At 38.4% G+C, this 20,292-nt stretch overlaps 1 protein-coding gene across 4 annotated transcripts in view; it reads left to right on the top strand.

Moving 5' to 3' along the window:
- The window catches only part of HIVEP2 (HIVEP zinc finger 2), a 201,946-nt gene that overhangs the window by 147,957 nt on the left and 33,697 nt on the right, over positions 1 to 20,292 (top strand). The window lies entirely within an intron of this gene.

Genomic DNA, 20,292 nt, shown 5'->3' with positions numbered 1-20,292 from the left:
TCCTTTCTGATGTCACGAGTTTGCACCTGTTGCACCCAGAATTTTAATTATAGTTTCAGATTGCAGGTTCGAAGTTAATTGGTAGAATGGAAAGGAGTAGAACTTTAATCTTGGAAAATAACTTTTTGCTAGCGTTGACTTTTCAAATCTCTTGTTGATTTTGTAGCTAGCTATTTAGGACCAGAAATTAATTTTCATTCACTATTCTGTAGGATCTGAGGAAATAGTAGACATGCAAATATCCATTCTTTAACTTAGTGTTTTAAGCTTTCCAGAAAATGATTGTCAAAATTCATATTGTCATATATCGTTAAGCGATCCCAAGACACTGCTCATGGGTTCCTTTGGGGTAGAAGGACTTTCTTGTAACAAACCAAGAAATGAGTTACATATTTTCCCTAACTATTGTCATTATACCTATGAAAATTTTACATTGATAATTTTGCTTCATGAAATGCAGTAAAAGCAGCTTGCCTTTAAAACATTTTCACACTTTAAAGCATTCCTGGACTGAGACAAGTATATATTCACACTCACAAATTCCCATTCCCATATGCTTGTATCAATGGAAAATCAAGGAACCATTTTCCAAAGCTGATTTGATATACTTGTTATTCTTACTGTTTCAATAAGAGTCAAACACCTACTTTTGTAAATATAGTGTGTACCTGTTTACACCCACTGGAAATGGAACCATGCTAGGATATTTTAAAATTCCAATACTTTATGAGTATACATAAAATGTAAGTGCCAGGTATAGTCCTGAATGATTTGCTTGTGGCATGCCATTCAATACCAGAACCTTCTGGCCTGATCTCCATTTCTGGAGGAAACAGATCTTAGGAGCCTTAACTTATTCAATGGAGTTATCTTAGGTGATATATTAGACTGGACTTTTAGTTCTCCAAAATCTAAATACTTCCTTATCCTGATACTACACTCATGGAGTCACCCTCGACTCTGAGAAATCAAGGGCAGTGTTAGTTTTCATTTTGAAAGAGTGAATGTAGGGGAAAAAAATCATGGGTCCTTTTGCTTCTACCTGGCTATGCTGACACATTTAGGATGTGGGGAATAACATCTGCTGTGGTGATTTACTAGTGGTGTTTGCATAATGATGCCTGTGTTGATAATTATTTTTGTTCTGCATCCTATGTCCATATTCTTTCTCTTCGCTTGCTTTTTTTTTCTTCTGAGGAAATACTTCTATTTGGTATCCCCCTTTGTGTCTGAGGGGAAAAGAATTAAAGACCTAATTTTTGAAGTAAGCCTGGGGTTTATTTATTATACTACTTTAGCTCTTTCCCCGCAGCATTTTTAAAAAAGTAATTTAATGTTTGGAACGGGCTGGAGCGATAGCACAGTGGGTAGGGCGTTTGCCTTGCATGTGGCCGACCTGGGTTTAATTCTTCCATCCCTTTCGGAGAGCCCGGCAAGGTATCGAGAGTATCCCACCCGCACGGCAGAGCCTGGCAAGCAACCTGTGGCATATTTGATATGCCAAAAACAGTAACAAGTCTCACAATGGAGACATTACTGGTGCCCGCTCGAGCAAATCCATGAACAACAGGGTGACAGTGCTATGACAGTGCTAATGTTTGGAAAGTTTGAAGAAAAGGGCCCTGGTCAAGTTATAGAAACATTAATGCCAATAAGCCTGTCTTCAAGGGCAGAGCCTTCCATTTTCATGGACTAAGTATCACTAAGCAAATGCCAATGCTTAAGTGTTTCAAAGGATACCAATGATTCTTTTTTTAATTTATTTTTAATTTTTTTAAATTGTATTGAATCACCATGAGATAGTTACAAGCTTTCATGTTTGGGTTACAATCTCACAATGATCAAACATCCATCCCTCCACCAGTGCACATTCCCCACCACCAATATCCCGGGTATAACCCCCCCTTCCCACCCTCCCCCTGCCTCTAAGGCAGACAATATTCCCTATACTCCCTCTCTCTACTTTCGGGCATTATAGCTTGCAACACAGACACTGAGAAGTCATCATGTTTGTCCATTATCTACTTTCGGCATGCAACCAATGATTCTTGACATTTGAAAAAGCTAGTTATCCTGGTGGGTTATGTTTTGCTTACCTATTTATTTTTTCTTGCCTTTACCATTTATTATACTTAAGGACAATGTCTAAAGTAAAATATCCCGGGAGCAATAGTGAGAAAGACTGTTTTTAGTCTCCAGTTTAGGTGTGTTGCAATGCCAGAACCAGAAGAACAGTAAGCTCCCCTAACTCTGGGCACCTTCCCAACCTCAGACCATTCCCACAGTGGGCTGGGCTCTGCAGGTTTATTTATCAATGGCGAAACACCATTAGGTAGATGCTACAGTGATGTCTGTTGGATGGATAAAATGTAGGTTTGCTTCTGGCAAAGGGCCACAGAACATTTACGCTGACCACAATTAACCATAGAGTTATCACATAACTCTTGTGTAAAAGCTTTCTGACTGGTTACTTGTTGAAGTTGGAAGAATAAGTTGGGGTCTAAATTGTGTATTCATCTGCTTTATGGATTAGTATTAATAACAGGAACAGTCTCTCAATTTTCGTTCACCCTCAGAGCAATTTCAAAATAAAACACTGTTATTCCTACTTAACTGGAAATTTGAGCTCGGAAAAAACAAGGACATCACCCAAATTTGGTCCAGGACACCAGTGGTCTTATACCTAAATCTTCCCAGAAAACCCACACATGTTCCCTTTAAATTGTTTATAAGATCTGTGTAGTCCATGGAAATAGTGTTGGGTTGGAAAACAGGAGTTGCTCATTGATGGTTTAATTTTTGAGAGATGCTTTGACAGTTGCTTAACCTTTCAGAATCTCAATTTCCTTCTGCCCTTTTTAATTTAGAGGGACATGATGCAGTGAAAGTAGTAAGCTTTAAACAACATTATGTACATATTCAAAGTGTTTTAGAACTATTTCCTCTGTGTATTATATTGCTAGATATCAGTTAAAATATTATAAAGGAAATATATTACATTCTGCTGTTCAAATAATTTAACACCCATGTTAAAAACAGGGAGCAGATGCTGTAATAAAATTGGTTCTGGCACCTTGTCTAAGGCCCTTAATAAAATCAGAGCAAGCCTGATAAATTAGACAATATGATAAAATATTTAATTTTGTAGTCTTAGTATTTTCATTTCCTTAAATAATTTTCTTATATTTCTACTTTTGTTTTGATGAGAATATGGGCAAATGAAGGATTCTTAATAAATTTTTAAAACATATTCTTTTCCCTTCACTGATACATCAGAGAGAATAAAAGCAAGGTTCCAAATAGCATCAGTTAATATGGACTGAATAAATATTGTGTGAATTAATACTATTGGTGAGCTTGTGCACTTTAGAAAACTGCTTAAAAGAGTATTTTTTCCCCTTATCATTTTTTGAAGTTGAATCATTTCTGGTTGTATTGTCCAAACTGACTTCATACTACGGATTATGGTCATGAACAATAGATAAATTACTATGTTTATATTAGATATTGGTCAGTATTGACTAAAACCAAACTTATGCATTCTAAACATACTTTCTTTAGTATTTGGATTGAAAACAAAAGTAACATTCTCACATGTAATTGATGAACCAAACTGTTGAGGCAAAAGGCATTTAGACTTAGTTTTTCACATTTTAATAGCATTTAGAGTAGTTGGTACTTATAATTTAAAAGTAGATTGGCTTTAGACTTTAAATTCTCTCTAATAAAATGGATTTTAAACTTGTTCAAGGAGGTGTGTTTTAAACTGATTTTTTTTTTACCCTATGGATGTTTAATAAATAGAAACCGCTCATTAGATCCCCTCCATATTCTAACATGATTTACATATAGCATTTGTCTGTGTAAGATACCAGTGTCCAAGAATATGTCAGATGCATTTCCCCTATCTGCTGAACCTGGACAGTAGCTGGAAATTTGACCAGGTCTCAAAGATAATATAATTTGATCATGTTATTTTAATATTATTCATATGCAATCTCTTAGAAAAGACAATTTTTCCCAAGTTGTGGTATATATGCCTTTTCTGTTGTATTTACAAAAATCTTTTCTTGGAATCAAGACAGTTGAAGGCTAAAGTAAAAGACTAATATTTAGGGAGCTTCCGCAGTTCTTTTTACATACCTGGAACCAATTACATTTTACACATGTGCTGCCCACACTCCACTGAAATATACAAATGGATTCAATTTTGGCAGGTTTCTAGTTTTATTGTGTCTTTTGTAATAGTTCCCATTATTGAGGTGAGTGTGTATCATTTTACTGAGTATGAAAATGAGACAGTGGAAAATTCAAGAAATGGTACTTGAACTTAGAAATGTTAGTGATCAAAATATATGCCAAAAAGGCCTAGATATTTCCCAAAGGATGTTTCCAAAATTTGCCCCTTCTTTTCTGGAAGATGGCCTAATGTGGGACAGTAACTAGACATAGTGTCTATTAAAGCCCATCTCAATAAGAATAAAATTCTTGGCACCAAAATGAGATAAAATTCTTCCATAAATATTATTTTTATTCATTTTTTGGATTTATCATAGTTTATCATACTTTTGAAGTCATTTTTACTTGCAGTTACTTTGTCAGTCCCTCCATCAGTGTGTCAGGATCTTTGCACCATTATCCCATAGTCTCTTCCCTCAGACTTTCCCTTCTAACCTCAATTCCCATTCTATTGATCATGTCCTAGCATTTGCACTGGGGACTGTCTAATCCCCTTATTTGTTTACATAGTACAGGGATTAAAGCACTTGCCTTGCCCCATGTTGACCCTGGTTCCACCCCAACACTGCATGTGTGGCTCCCTGAACACCTAAATTTTGAGCATAGAACCAGGAGTATTCACTGAGCTCTGTCAGATGGGGCCCTCAAACCCAAAATGTACATCTAAAATTCAAAAAAGCATTTCTAAATAGGGGTTGGGGATGTGGCTCAGTGTTAAAGCATGAGCCTTATATGAGTGAGGTCCTGAATTTTTTGAACTCAGTGCTCAGTGCTCTTCAAAACAACAAAAACTGGCGAAAAGAGGCATATTTTCTTTTTAAAAAAGGTATTACAAATTGGAAACCAGATTTGGAGATAAGGTCTCAGTGTAGAACACTTTTCCAAATGTCCTGATTTTGGTCCCAGAGCCAAGGGAGAAAGAAAATCAAACTCAACTTTCTGACCCATCTTCTCTCTAATTGCTAAATTTAAAAGCTGTTTTGTTCCTTCCTCCAAGAAAAGGCTATCTTGCCTTGGCAATGTGCATTTTTATTTAGTTAATCATCGAATGGAGCATAGGTGGGCAGGGGTGGTGGTGGTGTATAGGAACATTATCAGTTTCCTTTGGTAAATTATTAATTACAATGCTGAAAAGAAAAAACTCAAACATTACTGATATCATAAAAGGTGGATAATTAGATGATACTGTTTGTAGAATGAGGATTGATATCACTATTCTAATGTTCTGTAGGTAGTAATACAGAATTAAGAGATGCAATATCTTTTGATTCCCACATTCTTTAATTCACGGGATTCCCTTGTGATACTGCTAACCTTTTAAATGCCAAATCATTGAGTATGTACATGTAGCAGACTTTCTGTATATTAAACCATGCACGAGAGGACTTATTATTACCATTTTCTGCGTAGAAAAAAAATGGCCATAAAAAGTGTTAAAAGGTTATAGCTTGGCAATAGAGCACATGTTTCAGATATGTGAAGCCCTGTGTCAATCCTGAACAATGAAGAAATATTACAGTTGTCCACAATTGTTCAACTACAAGGTGTTAGACCTAGCACAGAAGGACAGATTTCTTGTGAGTTTTTTTTTTCAAATCTAGTTTTCAAATTAAGAATGCTTAAAAACTATAGCAATTAATTTTTGAAGATTGACTTTTATTGATTTATTTTCTAATAATTCTAATAATTGCTATTTTTTTTAAGTTTTTGGACCAAGTAATAGGAAACAAATTTGTTATATGCCTGCCAAAGGGGCAAGAAAAAAATCTAGTTTTCTTTTCATTGAATCTTTTTCTCTCTCATCGCAACCCATTATTGAATTATTCTCTCTAGTTGGTCATAACAAACTCCATCAGACAAGATGACTTAAACCATAGAAATTCACTCCTCACAGTTCTGCAGGCCACATGTTCAAGATCAAAGTATCAGCAGGCAGGTTTGCTGAGGCCTCTTCTCTTGGCTTGTAGACGGCTGCCCTCTCTGGGATATTCACGTGACCTAGTTACTGCGTGCTGCAGAGAGAGGGAGAAAGTGAGAGCAAGCTCTAGTATGCCTTGTGATGCCATCAGAGCTATGGGTTCCAGGCCTCACCCTTGTGACCTCACGGAACCTCCGTGTTCCGGAGAAGCTCCTCTCCAAGCACAGTCACAAGGAGGGCTAGGGTATTGGCATGTGAACGGCGGGGCACGGGGGAGGGGGGTGTGGAACACACAAACATCTGATCTATAGAATTGATGAATGATGACAAAACTTCATGTAAAAGAATGTCCCGGTTACTCCTGTCCTTGAATGTGCACTATGGTCTCAACCCAAACTCAAGGACTGCTGGTAATACCAGGGCAGGGCTTGAATGAGCCATCGTCATCCAGAGCTGTGGCCTCACACGCTGAACTGTTTGCATCTAGTGCCAGTGGGAATGGTGTGACCAAGTCCTGAGCCTGAATGCGGTGCTGCTCTGACCCTGTGGTTCTGGGCGCCACCACAGCTACTTGGCAGTGCTCGGGAGCCTCTTGAGTCACACCAGGTACGGCCAGGCATCAAATTGATGTCCTCTGTACTAGATCTCTTGGCCTTGCCTCTGTCCAGTAGCATCTACCACTCTAACCTCCTGTTTATTAATGAAAGATTCTCAACGCTGAAAGGATAGCGATATGTAACTCAGACTGGAGAGAAAATATAGTGGGCAAGGAACTTGCCAGGCATATGGTGCCCTGAGCACCACTAGGAGTTATCCCAGAGCGAAGAGTCAGGAATAAGTCCTGAGCATCATAAGGGGTATTAAATCACTGCTCCCCCGCCCCTGCAAAAAAAAAAAAAAAAAAAAAACCAACCAAATCCCAAATAAAAAGTACTGAACTCCAAGTTAAGTCTTTTTGTATGTCTCGCATCACTGATGTCAGCACTTATTTATTTGTCCATCAATTGGGACTGATGCAGAAGTGATCACATTATTTTATTAAAATAATGACCACCATCATTAACAAGGAGGCACAAAAGAAAAATGTAATAAATTGGGAGGCCAACTTAAATTAATAATGCATTCTTTATATTTTGGGTTATTTATTACTGTAATGAGTTGAAATGCTTGAATAAAGGTAAAGTAGTTGGATGTCTAAAATTATTTGGGACCAGGGATGTAGTTGAGTGGTAGAGGGGTAACCTTGCATGTAGGCAGCCTTAGATTTGGTCCCTAGCATGGCAAGATAATATAATCACTGTATCACTGTCATCCCATTGCTCATCGATTTATTCGAGTGGGCACCAGTAACGTCTCCATTGTGCCATTTGTTGTTACTGTTTTTTGCATATCGAATATGTCATGGGTAGCTTGCCAGGCTCTGCCATGTGGGGATAATATAATGTATATATTAATATATATAATGTAATCTAATATAATAGATAATATAGACAGATGGCTAGATAAACACAGTTGGGATGTAATATTAGTGTCCAAATTTCTAAATATAACTTCCTTTAAACATTTTAACTGCCCACCCCGATTATTTTTGTGATTCTGAGCTGGGAAAGTATCAGATACTCTAAGAACAATGCTGTGAGAGCTTTGGGGGTGAGCTGAGTCCACTCATCTTGTCATTGAGTCGCAGCAGCACCAGGGCTGGATGTGGACCCGGAATCACCACAGTCTTTTACCTGGTCCTTGTCTAAAGGTTTCTGATGTTCTTTTTCAGTCATTAAGCAAGAGGAATGTTTTCCCAGGTGCTAGAGACAACCATTTAAATATAGGAGATTTTTAAGCTGTGCTTTGATGGAAGTCTTGAGACACTATATTAAGATTTTTTATATTGTCTTAAATGTACAGTTCATAGATTACAGCTTATAGGAGAATTTTATTGAGAAACATGATGTTATGTATGGTTTTATACTGTTTGATATAATTATGTGTTTATTTGCTTAGATAAAGTTTGCATGTGCATGTTATACATTTTTTTTAATTCACAAGTTAGAAATAATATAGTTCCTAAGATTACTGCATGCATTCATTACTTAGGACAAATGGCTGTTTAAACTCATCAAATCTTTCCACCAATGCTAACTTCTTCTCTCCCATCAGATAACTGGCTTTCCACTTTTCTGAGCACATTATGAACACCTTAGAGATACTATTCAGTTTCTGTTCTTTCTAAAAAGTTATCTTGCTTCATTATTGTTTTCTTTTCTCTTGTATAACTCAGTGACGTTTCTCTAAAACTGACCCTCAATGCATGCTTTTATGCCTCCTTTTCTTTCCTGCTTTTGGAAGAATTTATTCCACTAATTTATCTTACCACTGGGTCTTTTTCCACTAGCTTCAAGTCTCTTTGACTTAAGACAAACTTCCTTTCAATGTGAATTCTTTTTTCAGATTACATTTTTTTCAAAGTTTGCTCCAAAAGGGATAGAAAACAATGAGTTGTGTGAACTTTCTAAAGTGTTTCTGTGCTTGTGGAACCCAAATGTTCATTGCCTCTGATGGCTTTGTCTATCAGATAAACTCCCTTTGATCGTGTGTCTTTCCATCTCCGCCTCAGTCCCCAATACCTCAGTTGCCTAATGTTCCAGTCACACAGTTTCTTCAACGCCCATTGGTTTTCTCTATTACACAATAATCTGTTCACATTAAATTCCTTTTTGAGGCATCTCTTCCAGTGAAATCTTGGTCTTATTTCATGACATATAAGAAAATGTTTCTTAAATACAGCACTCCCAAGCATTCTCTTATTTCTTTATTTCGATAATATTATTTTGTGCTTCTCTTGCTTTAATAATGACTTATTGTTTATATGGTATTTTAATTATTACTTGGTAAGTATATTGAAGTGGATTTAAATTGTATGTGACTGGAGCAATAGCACAGCGGGTTGGGCATTTGCCTTGCACACAGCTGACCCAGGTTCTATTCTTCCGTCCCTCTCGGAGAGCCCGGCAAGCTACCAAGAGTATCCTGCCTGTATGGCAGAGTCTGCCAAGCTACCCTGGGCGTATTTGATATGCCAAAAACAGTAACAACAAGTCTCACAATGGAGATATTACCCGCTCGAGCAAATCGATGAACAATGGGATGACAGTGCTAAAGTGCATATGTATATATTTCAAAATATGTGGGTATTTCAGAAATGGCAATATGTAGTTTTTCTTAAATATATTTGAAATTTAAATTTGAAGTTGTTTTATTTTGTTTGAGGGCTATACCTAGCAATGCTCAGGGATTACTCTGAATTCTATGCTCAGGAATTTTTCCTACTTGTTCTCAAGAGAATATGCAAAGCCAAGAATTCAAACCAGAGTCAACAGCATGCAAAGCTAGCATCTTATCACTGTATAGTCTCACTGGCCTGAAATTGGACATTTAATTCACTGCATTTTGTATAAATACGTTGGGAGAAAATATTTGGTGGAAATAGTAGAATGAAATTAGACAACTCACAAAAATTTACCAATAGGATCTTATAAGTACCGCTCAAATTGAGTACATTTCTAGGTTTAAACTGCATAGGCCAAATAAAACTGAAGATATGAACATCATGCATGTATAAAAGATTGCTAGAGGAATACCTGAATAGCCAGGTAGCATAGTGACTTTGCTTACTTAAGTCTTTTTCTGGTGTCTTAATTTGGATGAAATACACTTCACTTCTGATGAGTATCACTTGGTCGTTCAGGCCCTTTGGTTCATGTGCTTTCTTGAACCCTGACAATGACTGATGTTCAGGTTATTTGCTTGTGTGCTGTGTCCATTACTAAGGTTTCGAGAAATAATCCATTGTCATTTATTTACCCTGTATGCCTCACTGATTCTGGAACAGTGTTGAATCAAGGTTTCCTCTTTGATTTACTGCTGTGATTGATATACCTCTGCCCTGGTACAGGGGTCCGTTTTCCCATTCTCTGTGAAGACTTTCAAGTGAGAAAATAGAATTGCTTCTTTCAGTAGCTCAGTTGTCAGTGGTGGGTCAGGCCCATCTGGTTAGGTGATAAATAACTGACCTTGGTTTCTTTTCGAGGGATCTTTATTGTGTGTGGATCTATTATAGGGAGACTGAAGATAGTGCCCCTCCTCTCCTCCCTCCCCCATTGCATCAGAGAATCAGTTGTAGCAGGAAATACAGAATGCGCTCAAGTTATCAGCTGTGCTTTTATTGCCTTTGGGAGAATTTCCACTGTGCAAGGTCTTTCCTAACTAATGCATATGCGAGGTTAGCCCATTCTTTGCATACTTAGGTATATACTGCATAACTTGAAAGTTGATGGCTTCATTCTCTTTGTTTATATACTTATAAACAGTGGTCTTGCTTTATGCAAGTCTTTAGCACATCCAGGAGTAATAGGAAAAGTGGGAAAGAAACATGACTTGAACAGTGTATACCTGTGGCAGCCTCTTAGTAAACTTAGTTGCTATAAAAAGCAATACACAGGAGCTCTGACTTCATAGTCACCTAGTTTTTCATTACAGCACAGTAGTCGATTAGTCCTCCTTAAGTATGTAAAGAGTAAATATTTAAGCTAGTTTAGCCAAAGGAGAATTAATTCTTTTAAAGAATATAATAAATGTAATTGTAAGGAAAGAGAATAAAAATAAAAATGGGAAGATGTCACAAGTGATTAAAAAAATATTTGGGAAGCAGGGGGACCCTCCAATTCAGTGCCCAAGATTGCCCTAGGCCAAGCTGGTGGTTCCTGAGATGGGGGTAGGGGTAGGGGAACCACCTTCAGGGCTATACCAAGTGATCAGAGATCATGTGGTAATTAGGGGGTGAGAGGAATCATACTGAAGTTGACTTAATGCAAGGCCTAGGTCTATCTCTGATCCCCCAAAATATTTGCAATTAAACAATATATAATTATCCTTACTCTTTTTGCCAGGATCAGGCAGCATCTCTCATGGGTAGAAGTCAGGTCTCTGTAAAAAGAGATATTCAGTCTTCACAGGCATTTTACAGTTTTGATTTTATCAACCAATGGACTTACCTTCAATAACTGTGAAAGAACTGTCCTAGGTATGGGAAAAATGGCCTCACAAACCTCATACCTCTAATCAGAGTATTTACATTAAATTTTTTTTACATTACAACAAGACATAAAAAAGTAAAGTGTTTTATTATAGAAGCACAAGAAGTTTGCTAATGGAATGTAGCTTAAATGCTATAGGATATTATTATTGTTGCTTTGGATGCTAAAACAAAGTTCTTTTGTACAGTGCGTTGCCAAAGAAGTAGGCACACTGTACTTTGCTACCTCTTACTCATTCTGGAGAAACTTAAATTTTCATTAAGGCTGTTTTTATTTTCCATAAAAATAGAGTTCTGGAGTGCATTGGCTTTTGGTCCGTGTTTCTATCTGTTTCTTTGATTATTAGTTTTACAGCATGGATAACAAATATCTTGAATCATTCTATGTTCAATATAATTTATTCTTCATTTTCTATTCCTTTACTCTTTCAGTCAGTTTCTAGAGTAGGGCCAAATAAACTTTTATTAAGACGACATAGTGTGAACTGTGGGAGATAATTTGTTTAGAGGGCTTGGGCAATAGCGCAGCGGGTAGGGTGTTTGCCTTGCACAAGGCCGACCTGGGTTCGATTCATCCGCCCCTCGCAGAGAGCCCGGCAAGCTACAGAGTATCTTGCCCGAGAGGCAGAGCCTGGCAAGCTACCCGTGGTGTATTCAATATGCCAAAAACAGTAACAAGTCTCACAATGGAAATGTTACTGGTGCCCACTCTAGCAAATCGATGAACAATGGGATGACAGTGACACTGACAATTTGTTTAGAAGTTGAAAGAAAACAATGTATAACCCAGATGCATGGTAGTCACCTATGGGTACTAAAGAAATACTCTTTTTTTTTTAAATTTATTTATTAGTGAGTCACAATGAGGGTACAGTTACAGATTTAGACATTTTCGTGCTCATGTTTCCCTCATACAAAGTTCAAGAACCCATCCCTTCACCAGTGCCCATTCTCCACCACAAAAAAACCCGACATCCCTCCCACCCCCCAATCCCATCCCCCCCACTGTGGCAGGGTATTCCCTTTTGTTCTCTCTCTCTAATTAGGTGTTGTGGTTTGCAATAAAGGTGTTGAGTGGCCATTGTGTTCAGTCTCTAGTCTACATTCAGCATGCTTCACCCTTCCCCAGCGTGGCCTCCAATGACATTTTGCTTGGTGTTCCCTTCTCTATCTGAGCTGCCTTTTCCCCAGAATGTGAGGCCAGCTTCCAAGCCATGGAGTCAACCTCCTGGTACTTATTTCTACTATTCTTGGGTGTTAGTCTCCTACTCTGTTATTCTGTATTCCACAGATGAGTGCAATCTTTCTATGTCTGTCTCTTTCTTTAAAGAAGTACTCTTGACTTCACTGTGTTTCATGTCTTTTATCTGTTTGCTAATAGGTATAATATTTAAAAACAAGCTTCCACAGTACTAAACACTATAGGAATAAGTACAAAAACTAATAACCATGGGAGTGAATGGTTACATTTTTGATCCTAAAACAGGTTAGGCAGAGTTAACTTATTTGATGTCAAATACATGGCCAAGAAAACAAGCTTCTGCTGTAAATCTGATCTTGGAAAACGTGACATGTTTTTAAGAACACATGTGAAGTTTGCATTGCCAATACTAGACCATCACAGCCCAGATGGAGATTAAGGACTGGAGGGCACTATACAATCCTGAATCATCAAAGGAGGATTAAATGATGTTCAGGAGACTAATTAACTCAAGGAGAAGGCTGATGTACTTTGGAAAAATAATCACTAGCAGATGTTAAAACAAAATTATTTTCTCTCTGTCTTTACCTAACAGTAAGGTTGTATCAATTAAAACATCGTATTCTCCAGGCATCCTTATGAATCCAATGTTTCAGCACTCACAAAATAGTATAGAAACTATTAAAAACTAGGATGATGGTCTTAGGTTTTTCATTTCATCTGACAGATGTGTTCATTTCTAAACCTGCCATTTAGAATGGTATGCCTTTGTATATCAGCGTACATAGCTTTTTGGTTTTGTTTAAGGACTTTTGTTTAAGGGCATCGTCCTGCTAAGCCTTTCCTAATTCCCATGGTAAGACTAATTCCTCCTGTTTGGTCTCTACCCTATGTTTATGTTTATTTCAATGCACCTAAGACATTTTATTGAATTTGTTTGTAAATGTCTCCTTCCTCACTTCTGAGCTCTTCAATACATATTTTTTCTCCTTTCTTCCTTTCTTCCTTCCTTCCTGTTTATAAATGTATCCCATTTCTTGGCACACAGTTGGCATCCAATACATGTGTTAAAATGTCATTAAACAATCAGGAACCCTAATTAAAGAGGCCTAGGCTGTAATCATTAATTTACATGTGCCTGTTTTTTGTTTCATTGGGGGAGGCCTAGTTTTGATTCATACAGTACTTTATTTTCTATATAGTCTATGCTCTTGCTTGGATCTAAACTCTTATGGCCATCACGCTGATCAGTTTGTATATGTGTGTCTGTACGTCCTCAAGTCTCTTGGCTCTGACTTCTTTGCCACCTACCAAGCTCTACTTATGTTACATCTCTAGAGACCCCAAAGTGGAATATTTGGGCTAGATGAATCCTTTTTTTTTTCTCTCCTTGAAAATGTGCAGAGAAGATATCTCTCTACAAAAAAAAATTATGTAATTGATGAAGCGTATCTTGGAACATGTTTTCTCATTCGGTCCTCTTACCACATCACTACTTACTACATTTGAATATTTTCTACTCCCTACTGTAAAATAAGTATTTCCTTTAACCATGGAATAGAAGTACCATTAATTTACTAGATATTATTTGTTGTGTTTTCACAGCACTCATGATTATAATCTTTATGGCTGTGACTACTCTCATGTACAACTGGTCTAACTTTTTCAGCTTTTCTTCTAAAATTATATAATATTTATTTAAACTCAGAAAAAAAGTATTTAAACTCAGAAAAAGAGTAATGTGAGGTAGTATTTCTTTATGCAAGAGAAGTTTATCAGTGAATCATTAACCTCTTATAATATTCATCAAAGAAGTATATTAGCCACTAAACTGTGACTTACTTAACTATTTTGAAAAAACAGAATTGAATTAAGAAATTAACCAACATTTTTTTAAAAAAATCTATTGATCTATCCATTTATCATATTTCAACATGACCCTTGCTCAATTCCATGATACTAACCCATAAGCACCCAGGAATAACTATGTAACACCAAGAATTTTTTTCTGAGTAGAAAAAAATAAGAAACGATTGAGATAGGAACAGTTAAACTCAACTTTTCAAGTTTTGGCTGTTAACAAGATAATAGAAAATACGTTTAAAATTCTCTCCCACAAACATGTAAGCAGACAGAAAAAGCACTCCATACTTTGCTAGTAAGGTGGAAGATAATTTTCACCTCATCTTTAGAAATTAATTTAAAATGGCCTGGAGATATGTAACAAGTTCTGTTAGCACTATTTTTTTAAAACTTGTTATTTCTATTGAATATTAAACTTTCATTGCATAGCATTTCTTTTGAATCCAACAACAAAAATATAAAGTAAAGAGAGAAATCTATTCTCTTTCTTATATTCCATTATTTTCAGTAGTAAACTATGGGATCTGTTGACTTCTTGAGGAACCTTGCATGCAGTGTCTGTATCATACATTTTCGAGCTGTTTGGAGAAAGATTTTTATTTTAATGAAACAAAAATACAAAAACTAACTTAACACAAAACTAATTTTCTGAGATGGTTATCTCTGTATTTATTGCTCTAGCAAAATTACCTACTCATTTCAACTTGCAACAAAAGTAGTTGTGCAAAAAAATGACATTGGTATCCTTTTTTGTGTGTTAATATTGATCAAATCTTTGCTTAAAATTTTACTGATTTCTAGGTGGTTTCTATGAAGTAAACTAAATATAACCCCATTATCATTGTTTTCTTGTTCTTTAAGGGAAAAGTTAACATTAAATAAAATCATGAATTATAAGTGATGCAACTGAAACAATTTTTGAATACTCATAGAAGAGGGAGGCATCTTTATCTTCTAAAATTTCAAATATATGTGCATGATGTCATGGCACAAATGTTTCCTTCATTTACAGTAGCCATAGATGGTTCATAAATAAGACTAGAAAAGCGAGATTAGAGCTGGGAACATAGCTCCAGTCACCCTTTGTCTAAGGCTCCTGGACTCTGCTATTGAGGCTGTCATTAGTAGTACTGATTTCGAGTTTGAGAATCATTGGGTCCTTGTCTTTAATTCCAGCTCAGCTTGAAAAAGTAGTTCTCATTGTTTTTTGATAATTGCTCTCTCTTTCTTTTTTCCCTTTTAGTTTAGTGTGACTCTGGTTTGTCAATCACAGGTAGTTACTGAATACAGCAAGTTATTGATACCTAGAAGTAGCTATATCCAAAGAATCTTGACCCATTTATGTTGTTGGTGGATTTGACTTGGAGTACAATATAGTTTCATGATTTATTTTTTTCCTTCTCATAAAAAATATCATAATTCAGAGGCTGGGACAATAGTCTTGTGGGTAGGGTGTTTGTCATGCAGGGGGCAACCTGGGTTCAATTCCCGGCATCCCATATGGTCCTTTGAGCACTGCCAGGAGTAATTCCTAGGGAGTAACCCAGAGCATTGCTGGGTGTGGCTCAAAGGAAACAAACAAAAAAAAGGAATGTCATACTTTAGCTTATAGTGTCAGAAACAGTTTTGTTTTTTTTTTAAGTAATTTACCATTAGTTTACCCTGAAACAGAGATCCTCTGCCTCCTTCCCCCAATCTCTGGCATCCCAGGGATCACACACAGATGACCCCCCCTACCCGCACCAGATAAATAGATAAATACCTCATCGGCAGACCTCCACTACCTCCACTATCCAGCCACCGCCACACTCCAGGCTGCTTTCTGGACACTCGGGCCAAGCCTCACGCATGAGTGAAGCCCCACAGAACCAGGTAAAGCAGAACTTTGTGACCTTGGACTCCAGGCTCAGTGGGATCCGGAAACAGAGATCCTCTGCCTGCTTCCCCCAATCTGGCACCTGATAAATACCTCATTGGCCCACCTCCACAACCTCATCCACCCAGCCTCCACCATGCCTCAGGACGCTTTCCAGACACATCATAATACAATTAATACCCATTTTCCATAATTACCGCACCATATTTGATGGGGTTCAAATATGGTGTGAACCATGGGAACACCTATAAGGGTGATTGGAGCACTTCCATTCCTCTCGGAGAGCGAGGCAAGCTACCACCAGAGTATCCCTCCTGCACAGCAGAGCCTGGCAAGCTACCCTTGGTTTATTCCATATGCCAAAAACAGTAACAACAATGGGCCTCATTCCCCTGACACTGAAAGAGCCCCCAATAAGGCAGCATTAATAAGGATGAGCAAGGAAAAGCTGATAAAATATCAGGGACTAACTGGACTGCCAAAACAAAGAAGGACTAAAATAACTGTCTGTACTTTCAACACATGTATGCCGGCATCTCAGAAGATCAAGTATGACATCATTGGTCTGATCGAGACAAGAAGGCATCACATCACACCATTTGCAACACTGGAGAACTGTTCCTCGAAACATGCTACAGTAGAGGCATCAGTGGTGTCGGTGTCCTTGTCAACATGAACTTCACCATAAGCATTGATTCATTCGAATGCATAACAACCCGAATCAGACGATTACACTTGAATAGATGTGGCTCATTGCCCGGCAGTTTCTACCTTTGTCATCTATGCACCAACATCCAACTATGATGAAGAAGAAATTGAGAAGTTCTACATGGAGCTGGAAAAGTTCTATAAAGAAAACCACACCTTCTACAAGATCATTGTTGGTGATTTTAATGCCAAGATAGGACTGAGAAGGTTGCCTGCAGAACTCCACATCAGGACCCATGACCTAGAATGGAATGAACAGGGTGAGACACTGTCTGAGTTCATCATGTCGACCAAGACTATCCATGGTAACTCACAGTTCCAGAAGGAAGAATCTAAACGTTGGACATGGGAGTCTCCCAGTAGACTGTTCCACAACAAAATTGACCACATCATATTCAATTGACGGTTTTGCCTGACTGATGTTGCTGTTGTTCCAAAATTCCAAATGGGATTGGACCACCGTCTCCTTTATGCAAAATTCTGCTTCACAGACTGGGTAGAAAGGACTGCAAAGTTTAATAAGAGAACTCCCAGAATGACCACCAACTGGGAGCTCTTTGGCACTATTGCGGCAATGTGGGAAGATGCCCTTGCTGATGACATTGACGAGGAATACGATTGGATGGTTCAGCACCTCCATGACTGTGCGAGGAATGCCCAGAGTGGGAAAGCCACAAACAAATGCCTTTCTTCAGAAACTCGAGCTCATTCGCCAACATGGTTTGGCACAAGCCTCCGACAGTCACAAGCTAACATTAAAGCTCGCAAAGTTGTGCAAAGAAGCGATCAAGGAAGACCTCAAAGAGAGAATAGCAGCAGTGTTGGCTGATGCAGCAGAAGCTGGGAAAAGTATTCGCAATGCTCGTTTGTCCTTCGCCAACTACAAGACCAAAATGACTCTCTTCCGACGTCTTCATGGATCTATCACATCTTCCAGAAGGGCAATGGAGAGGATTATTCAAAACTTCTACTCGGATTTCTTCAATTGCCAGATCCACCTGCCCACTTACCAAATTCCGCAAGATGGATATGTCATTCCCAATGTCCTTCCTTTCGAAATCCGACACGCCATTTCATCAGTAAAGACACATAAAGCACCCGGTCCAGACAAAGTCAGACCCGAACACCTGACAAATCTCCTGCCAGTACTCATCAAATCTCTGGCTTGGCTCTTCATACACTACCTGTCCAAATGCAAGTTTCCATACCAATGGAAAACCAGCAGGACCGCTCTGTTGTACAAGGAGACATCCATGACATTGGCAACTATCACCCAATCTGCCTATTGTCCGTTTTCTACACATTGTTCCCTCGAGTCATCCTGAATAAAATAGGCAGAACACTAGATGAAGGACAAGCATGCGAGCAAGCCGGATTCTGAAACGGAATCAGCACGATCAGCCATATCCACATGGTGACCGAGATCATTGAAGTTTCGAGAGAGTTCAAGATGCTGCTCTGTTGAACGTTCATCAATTTAAAGAAGGCCTTTGATTCTGTTGAGACTGAAGAAGTCATAGAAGTCTAGCCAAAAAGGGCGCTCAAACTCAATACATTAGGATTCTCTGCAAACTATATTATGGATTCACAACCAGGATCTCACTATTCTACAAGAAGTGATCATTGGTGTAAAGAGAGGGGTTTGGTAGGGTGATACCATTTCACCGAAACTCTTCAGTGCCACCCTCGAGAACATCGTGCGATGACTGGAATGGGAAGGAATGGGAGTGAAGGTAGATGGTTGGCAACTACACCACCTCCGCTTCGATGATGACATAATTCAAATAACAGCAAGCATTAGCCAAGCAGCACAAATGCTGGCCGACTTCAACCGCAAGTGTGGAAAGGTCAGACTACAGCTGAATCTCACCAAGACAATGTTCATGAAAAACGAACTAGTCCCTAAGGTTCCATTTGCTCTCAATGGAAGGAACAACTCTGAATGCAGCAGCTATGTGTATCTGGTTCGAGAACTAAACATGAGGAATGACTTGGCGCCAGAACTGTGCAGGAAGAAGAGAACAGCATGGAATGCCTTCAAGAGCGTTGAGGAAGTGGTTAAGAGGATGAAGCAGCTTTGGCTCCAGGCACATCTTTCGACTCCACTGTTCTTCCTGCACTAAAATATGCCTGAGATACCTCGGACCTACGCAAACAGGACGAGAAGGAGAACGCTATTCAGGTATCCCAAAGAGGAATTGAAAGAGCTATGCTTGGAATATCAAATTTCACTCAAGTGAGAGAAGGAATCCGGAGTTTCGACCTCTGTCGACGATTGAGAATCAGGGACACTGTCTCGTTTGCCAAGGCATTGAAAATCAGATGGTCGGACACATAATTCTATTTGGAGACCACCACTGGACTAGAGCCCTTACTGACTAGATTCCAAGGAACGTCAAAAGAACGCCTGGCCACCCACCTACAAGGTCAGACTTCTTCGTCAAAACCCTGAATGAATGATTTGAGGCTCTTCCTGTTCCTGGAGCGAGCAGATACCATTGGACTACACAAACAGGTGACAGGGACAAATGGAGATGGTACTGGTGCCCGCTTGAGCAAATCGAAGATCAATGGAATGACAAGTGATTCAAGTCATACCATGAGTTTTATTTTTAAATTAGTTTCATTTGTTAAAAAGAAATAATTATCATACGTAGTTGTAAAGAAGGTAATAACAAATGATCCAAAGCAACAAAATCTTCAAACTACTTTTACAGAACTTACCGGGACAGGGAGATGGTGGGGGGATTGAATGAAGGGCAGGCATTTGGGGGACCCTAATAGAACAGTTCAAAAAAGTGGACACTCTCTGGTGTAGGATGTGATGTGGGAGCATAATATGCATCAAACCCTATCATTAACAGTACTGTAATGAACATTTTAAAATAAATTTTAAAAAGTTCTCTTACAAAAAAGATACTCCCAATAAACCTTTGATTTTTAACCAATCAGACTCTGTCTCTGATAAAGTTTTCAATATTGAGAATAGTAGAAGTTGTCAGTTGTCATTTTAGCACTAGGAAATAAATGGTTGATTTGAGGCAGGAGGAACAAAGTTTAGAAAGGAAAATAAATCTACCATTTGCTTAATAATTTGCCCTTTGTAGCAACAGAGTCTTATCTGACCACCCACATTCATCTGGCTGTTGACGTAGTTCTTGCTTCAATTGCAGAAGCTATTTTTGCACCTTTTGTGTCTTTTGAGGAACCGAGTGGGCCTACTTGCTTATAATGATTCATGTCTCAAAGTGCACAGGGTGTCCCGACGTGCTGTTGCGGTGATGTGCAGAAGGGGGAGGACATGAGTTGCTTCCTTTAAGCACTTGGAACAGTCTCATGTCATGGCACTTCAAAGGCACATTTTACCTGTCATGTCTTGGTACTTTGCTTCTTCATAT

This window comes from Sorex araneus, chromosome 4 (assembly GCF_027595985.1).
Source record: "Sorex araneus isolate mSorAra2 chromosome 4, mSorAra2.pri, whole genome shotgun sequence".
Classification (NCBI taxonomy): domain Eukaryota; kingdom Metazoa; phylum Chordata; class Mammalia; order Eulipotyphla; family Soricidae; genus Sorex; species Sorex araneus.
The sequence above is the reverse complement of the archived record's forward strand: the minus strand, read 5'-3'. Positions and strand labels throughout refer to the sequence as shown.